Below are 8,266 nucleotides of genomic sequence, written 5' to 3'. Positions count from 1 at the left end.
CATCGCTGGCCGGGTCTCGCGCATGCGCACACTGGAGGCGGCGCATGCGCAGGGGGCAAACATCGATCTACTTGCGAGCGCATAGCGCTTGCGAGCGGGTCTGAATCTGCCCCATAGTCTGTATAGCATACCTCCCAACTTTCTGATTTTTTTAAATGGGACAGCGTGCATGAGAACAGGCATGGTCACACTAAACAAGAGTATGGCCACATCACATTGCAGCATGCCACCTTCCCCCAATAGCATGCCCAGCTCTTCAGATAAGCTGTGCCGCCCCCTTCCCCCTTTCTTAAAAACACCTCTTGCAACTCCATGTGGTATGATTGGTCAACAGTTATCATGTTGACTTGCACCTGGGTGACATGAGAATGTTGACATGGGCGAACTGTTAACATGCAGCATGTCGATAGAGACCATGTCGACATTCATCGTGTTTAGACAGATGATGGGTCGACATGATCAACAAATAGTCCCTGGTGGTCTAATGATGTCTTACGTTTTCCCAGCAACAGCGGTGGCTCCAGTGTCTTCTTCATGTGCGGAGCACTTCTGATGGCAACTTCTCAGCAGCTGCATTCCAGTAAGTAATATACCACCAATGCCTAACCCTACTCCCTACCACCAACCCACCCCTAGTGTCTAACCTAACTTACCCCTTCTGCAGCTTAACCTTAAGTCCCCCCTCCCCCACAGACTAACCCCTCTCTCTGTCATGATGGCACCTAACCATAGGCATCCCCAGAATGCTAACCTTATGACATGTCCACATTCTGAGGATGTCGACATTTTGCCTCTTGATATGTTGAACCATGTCAATATTGTGTTGTCAACATTATGAATGTCGACACAGTTACTTCTGACCATCTGACCGGAAACCCTTGCCACTGGTACATATAGCAATAAAGGGCCACCCGTTACCTTGTCACTTCTCCCAGCTGTCCCACCTACTGTATCCTGGAATTGAGCACAAAAGTCCTGATCTGTGAATTGCAAGACAGTCCCTTCAAATCAGATCTGTCTCTAGGGGTTGTTTGCAGGTATGGTATAGTTGGTTTTTTGAGGATAACATTTTCTCTCCCCAGTCTTAATAGCCTGTGCTGCAAATAATATGTATTATTACGGGTTGGATATGGCATGCCAGCGTTCAGGATCCTGGCAGTCTGAATCCAGATGCCAGCATCCCAACAGGGTTAGGATACCGAAACGTGCAGGTAAGTATCCTAACCCTACCACTAAACCTAACCCTCCCTCCTCGAAGCCTAAACCCAGGGGCGGATAAACAATGGGGCGGGTGGAGCTGCAGCTCCAGGCCCTCCCATTAAAATAGGCCCACAGGCTTCAGTCAGTGCAGTGCAGACCTGAGAGAAAGCTCTCTCCTGTCACTTCCAACAGCATTCCAATGCCCTACACATTCACCTCCCAGTGATCCGAAGCCTCGTTAATCACCCCCCACCCTTCCCCCATGAAAGGCCAACCATAGCTCCCTTCCTCTCGGCACAGTGTGGGCTTATCTCACTGACACCTGAAGGTCGGAGATGGTACCCAGTTGGAACATACCTGAGCTGGCAATCTCGATCTGGGTGGAGGTTGAATTTGAATACCCAGTGATGGACTTGGCAAGGACTGATACTCCAGCAGGTGGACAACAGGTAATGTAGTTCCCTGTTGCCAGCAGAGATGGTAGTTCCACAGATATGACCGAACACCGGCGTGTGAGTGGACTGCAGGTAGCATATGAGATATGCTGCGGTAGGGCTGCACTTGATGGTAAAAGTCGCAGGTATGAATGGACACTGCTGACTTGTACACAACTGGGCCCCAGGAAGGAACAGCGACTGGCTACAGATGGCGCAGCTATACTGTAGACTGGTGTGGATGATACATAATATGGCTCGGCTGTAGGCTGGTAACACGGCTGGACCACAGGCTGATAACATGGTTAGGCCACAGGCAGGAAACACGATCACAGCAGACTAGGAGATACTCGACCAGGAACTGCTGAAAAAAGATGCTCTTTTGAGTCAGGGGGCATGAATGAACCTCTGTGGCACCCTCTCCTCCAGACCATATCCCTTTCAGTGTACCATTAACTGAAGTCGACCTTTCACCAACTTGGCGTCTAGAATCTTATCCACTTGGTATTCTTGATAACCCTGTATCAACACCAGTGCTGGCTTTCTAGGAGTATGGACCCGGAACCGGTCGGAGAGCATGACTAGCTTGAGCAGAGAACAGTGGAAAGTACTGTTAATCTTAAGGGACGTTGGTAACTTCAAGCAAAATGTTAAACTGTTTTATTATTCTGAAAAGACCAATGTACCTGGGGCCCAGTTTCTGCGATGGCTGATGGAGTTTGATATTTTTTGTAGACAACCAAACCAATTAGCCCACCTTAAAGTCACATGGACTTCGACGCTGGTCAGCAGAAACACAGGCAGGATTAGATGCCCTTAGGAAAGCCTGATGAATTCCCTTACAGATGGCCCAGTCTAATGATGGGAGACAAGGATCTGGAAGCCTGTTGTAGTGGCTCAAAGGAATCAGCTCTCGGATGGATCCTGGTAACACAATAGAATGGAGAGGCTGATATTGTATACAGGCAGGCATTATTGTACTCAAACTCGACCAAAAGCAAATACTCCATCCACTTGTTGTGATACTTAGAGACATAACATCAGAGATATTGCTCCAGTGATTGGTTTACCCGCTTGGTCTGCCCATTGGATTGTGGGTGATACAGGGAAGATAGATTCACAGTAACCTTGAGAGCCGCACAAAAAGATCTCCAAATTGGCGCCACAAATTGAGATCCACGGTCGGACACAATGGGCAAAATTTACTAAGCGGGGGTTTGACGGCGATTTCTATTCTATTCTAAACCCCGGGGGTTTGGTGGCGGTTTTGCAGTGGTTTCAAAATGACAGCCCTGTTCTATTCTATTCTAAAATGTGTTTTGATGGCAGTTTTGCAGCGGTTTTGGCCTTATTAAATCTGCAGAAAGCAAAACCGCCGCCAAACCACAGACAAAACAGATTTTAGAATAGAACAGAACAGGGCTGTCATTTAGAAACCACTGCAAAACCGCCACCAAACCCCTGGGGTTTAGAATAGAATAAAAACTGCCACCAAACCGCCTGGGGTTTAGAATAGAATAGAAACCACCGTCAAACCGCCACTTAGTAAATTTTGCCCAATGTCTTGTGGGAGGCCATGCAATTGGAATATATGCTGCAAAAATAATTTGGAAAGTGTCTTTGCTGAGGGTAATCCTGTCAGTGGAACGAAGTGGGCCATCTTACTGAAATGATCCACGACCACCCAGATGGTATTACATTGGCTTGATCTAGGAAGGTCCACAATAATGTCCATGGTAATGTGAGACCATGGTTTCTGAGGTGATGGCAGAGGCCAAAGATGTCGATTAGCCACTCTGCGGGGAACCTTGTTCCTGGCACAGATGTCACAACTCTGTACAAACTCTCGTGAGTCCTGAGTCACAGATGGCCACCACACTGAACGAGACAAAAGTTCCAAGGTCTTGGCCACACCAGGATGTCCTGAGGCTCTGTTAGCATGGAACTGTGAGAGAACTGTTGCCCAAAGATTCTGTGGACTAAACAGACGCCCAGCCGAAGTCTCGGGCGGTGCTTGGTCCTGTAATGCATGAATCCAGGCTGAAAGGTCTTGGGCCAGACCAGCATGGATAATTGTGGACGGAATAATAGATTCCACTGGTGTCACTGCAGTTTGGGCTGAAAGCTGTGAGACAAAGCATCTGCCCTAACATTCTTTGATCCTGGTCTGTAGGAAATAATAATAATAATAATAATAATAATAGCACCCTGAAACCTATGTCGCCAATCTTCAAAGGTCCATTTAATGCCTAAAAGCTCTCGATTGCCAACATCATAATTTGTCTCTGCTGGGGCGAACTTTCTGGACAAAAAGGCACATGGATGAAGTTTAGAGTCCAGTGGGTCCTTTTGAGATAGGACAGCACCCACTCCAATCTCAGAAGCTTCTACCTCCATCACAAACAGCAAGGCTGGATCAGGGTGCCGAAGGACGGATGCTGATGTGAAGGCTGCCTTGATGTTATGGAAGGCCTGGATAACTGCTGGAGACCAATGAACAGTATCTGTGCCTTTCTTAATCTGCTGCACAATGGGATAAATTATTTTTGCAAATGACCGGGTAAACCAGTGGTAGTAGTTAACAAATAATAGGGGGGTGAGGCGCGCTCTTCTGTGGGGAGTAGGAGTGTGTGCTGCGTGTGGGTGTGTCCGGGATGTCTCCACACCGGTCTGCCCCGCCGGCACACACGGCACATGATCCGGCCGGCAGCGCGCCTCCCGCACCTCGGAGCCGCTACCCCGCCAAAACCCGCCCTCTACCCGAGCACAGGCACACCCAGCTTTCAGAAGCACTCATACCAAGCTCCCACCCCCGGTCGTCCCGCCGGCACACGCGGAACCTCCACTTCGGCACAAGCATGAACACCGATCCCAGGTGCCGCCAGCTCGTCAAAGTCCGCCCACCCTACCGGGTACAGACACTGAGCCTACGCAGACATCTCCAGTCTGCCATCAAGTACGCCATCACCATCACCATCAGCACGTGGCATAATCGCTCTAAGAGATACAGGACAGTAACAACAGTCTACAGCCACAACGCTGCACAACAACCAGAGACTGCCGATTATCATCACATCCATATCGCAACGCCATCCCAGGCACCTACCGGTAGGTAAGTTGCACATTGTGCGGGACGCCGCCACCACACCCTCCACCACCACATTGCCGGGCGTTAAGACTGTTGACCAAAGGTCCAGCAGGGATTCCGTGCTGGTCAAGAACTGCATGGCAAGGAGCCCCCTAAAAGGGTCCACCCACCTTCCCCCCCGTGCATGCATCTATCCACACCCCCTTACACCCCAGGGTCTATTGTTTCTCAAGCAACACTGTGCCTACCCAAATAAAGCTTTTGACCCAACATTACTGACTCAGTCTCTCTTTTAGACATCCCGGACACACCCACACGCAGCACACACTCCTACTCCCCACAGAAGAGCGCGCCTCACCCCCCTATTATTTGTCCGCTATCCAGGTAGGATCAGGTACTCCTACCACAGGCGCAGCACTTACCCTCCCCCAACCCCCCCTCCCCCCCAGCTATACACATGCACATCCCCTTCCCCATCCCTCTCCCTCCCCACACCCCCCCTTCCCCCACCCTCACCCCTCTCTCCCCATACCCTATAACCATACCAGTGAGCGCGGTTCACCCCCCTCATCCAGCGGTAGTAGTTGGCAAACCCAAGGAAGCACTGAATGGCCTTCAGCTTGGTGAGTCGGGCCCATTCCAGCACCACCTTGAGTTTACCGGTATCCATGGCAAACCCATTGGAATTTATGACATAACCCATGAACGATATTTTGGTCCTTTCAAATTCTCACTTTTCAAGTTTGGCATAAAGGTGGTTCTCCCATATTTTTTGCAGGACCTGGTGGACATGGGCACGAGGTGTCTCAAGAGAAGGTGAATAGATCATGATGTCATCTAGATAAACAACCACAAAACAACACAGGAACTCTCGTCATTGATATAGTCTTGGTAAACCGCAGGAGCATTGGCCAGACCGAACAGGTATTCGCAGTGTCCTGAGTGCATGTTAAATACAGTCTTTCATTCATCTCCATCTTTGATCCGGATGAGATTATAAGCACCACGCAGATCAATCTTGGAGAAGATGGTGGTGTCCCAGAGCTGATCAAACAGGACCAAAATAAGCGGCAAAGGGTACATATTCTTATTGGTGACCTTGTTGAGCCCTCGATAATCAATACAAGGTCACAAAGTTCCATCCTTCTTGACTACAAAGAAGAATCCCACATCTACTGTACCGGGGATTTAAAAGGACAAATTAATCCCTTGTCAAGATTCTTTTGGATATAGTCCTTCATGACCTCAGACTCCGGTATGGAGAGGGCATATAACCTGTCTTTGGGAAGCTTGGCTCCGGTAACAAGCTCAATGGCGCAGTCATACGGACGATGCAGAGGGAGAGTATCCGCCTCCTGCTTGGAGAAGACATCTAAATAGTCGTGATAAGATGATGGTAATGCATGAGAATCTGGTTGCAGCACCCATAAGGGAAGATTAAGACAACCCTTGGAGCAGTTTGGACCCCACCGCAAAACCTTGCCAGTCTCCCAAACGATGACAGGATTGTGAGTCTTAAGCCAAGGTAGCCCAAGTATGAAAGGAACCAGAGGACAGTGGATAAGATAGAAAGACAGGTGCTCAATATTTAGGGCCCAATGGAAAGCAAAAGAGGAGGTGTCTGTCTCTTCACCTGACCGTTAGCAATGGCTGTCCATCAAGTCCACAGATGGAAGTTGGAGGCTCTAATACATCTGCATAAATGCCAACAGACTGGGCATAGGCAAGATCCACTGTCCAGGAAGGCCAAAGCCTTGACCTGCTTACCTCTAATATGCACAGTGGAAGGAGGATGGAATTTGCCATTGACATAGTTGACAGACCTAAGTGGATCTCTCCCACATTACTTAGGCTCTGTCGTTTCCTAACTTCTGAGGACAGGAACATGCTTGGTGCCCCTTGCCACTACAGTAGAGACACATACCCAGGGTACACCTACGTGTCTTTTCCTTGGCTGGCAAGCGGTTAGTTCCTATCTGCATGGGCTCCGGACCTTCCTTAGGCAATCTGATGGCAAAAGTATGGGAAAGTGGGGATGGACCCTCCTTCTCCATCCATCGTTCTCTGATGCATCGATCAACCCATATGGCCAACTGCAACAAGGCATCTAAGGTGCTCGGCGATGGATACTGCACCAGATAATGCTTTATCTGTTCCATTAGGCCTAAATGGAACTGACTGCGTAATTGTGGGCCTGATTCAGACCCGATCGCAAGCGCTGAGCGCTCGCAACTGGGTCGATGTTTGCCCACTGGGCATGCGCACGATGGAGCCGGCTCGATTGTGCGCATGCGCGAGACCCGGCTAGCGATGGGTGCTCCGTCACTCCGTGTCTCACACCAAAGGGGGCGAGCTGTTGATGGTGATTGACAGCTCGCCACGTTTGGGAGGCATGGCTAGGGGGGTGGCTTCACAAATGGAGGCGTTCCCAAGTGAACGCCTACCGTTTGTGGGCGCCCCCTCTGACATCACCAGTGATGTCAGTGGGATAGCTTCTGGCTCTATTAGAGCCAGAAGCTCTCTGGGGCTTGCGGCTATGAGACCCTACCACAAGGGTCTCATCACAAGCCCGATGGTCGCGATGGTCTTGACCATCAGGACCATCATCCTGGCCGCTCGCTATAGCTGTGGGTGGTCACCCACAGCTATGCGAGTGGCCAGGAGGCCGCACACAAAAAAAAAACGCCCAGATTCAGAGCGAGCGCTCTTTCAGAGCGTCCGTCTCTGAATCAGGGCCTTTGTGCAGTATGATTTGGTGGTGCGCCTTCTTTGCCAGAGAGAATATAACTGAGCCTCTGCTGTAGTAACTCAAACTGGATCATCATAGAGGACCCCCAAGGCAGCAAAATAGACTTCCACGGACTGACAGGCTGGATGTTCTGCAGGTAGACCAAATGCCCAGGTCTGTGGGTCACCTAGAAGCCAGTATTCAGGCCCGACAGATTCATCTTCCAACTGAATATTTTGAGCCGTTGATAATGTTATGACACTACAGTGTGACGCAAGATAAACCCACAGAGTCACTGTGCGAGATCTTCCAACCTATAACACCAACCCGTTGTTCCCTTAGTGACTGGATACGCACACAGGTACTTAGGCTGGTGCCAGAACTTACTCTCAGCACAGTGTGAGCTTATCTTACTGACACCTGAAGGTCGGAGATGGTATGCCCTAAGGGCATACCTGAGCTGGCAATCTCGATCTGAGCGGAGGTTGGATCTGAATACCCAGCGATGGACTTGGCAAGGACTGATACGCCAGCAGGTGGACAACAGGTAAGGCAGTTCCCTGTTGCCAGTGGAGATGGTATGATCACACACCGGAGTGTGAGTGGACCTCAGTTAGCGATGGAGATATGCTGCGGTAGGGATGCACTTCATGGTAAGAGTCGCAGGTATGAGTGGAAACTGCCGACTTGTACACAACTGGGCCGCAGGAAAGAACAATGGCTGGCTACAGATGGTGCACCTGTACTGTAGACTGATGTGGATGATAGACAATATGGCTAGGCCACAGGCTGGTACACAGCTGGACCGCAGGCTGA

This window comes from Taudactylus pleione, unplaced genomic scaffold (assembly GCF_031769625.1).
Source record: "Taudactylus pleione unplaced genomic scaffold, aTauple2 ptg000082l, whole genome shotgun sequence".
Taxonomy (NCBI): Eukaryota; Metazoa; Chordata; class Amphibia; order Anura; family Myobatrachidae; genus Taudactylus; species Taudactylus pleione.
This window is presented reverse-complemented; position numbering follows the sequence as displayed.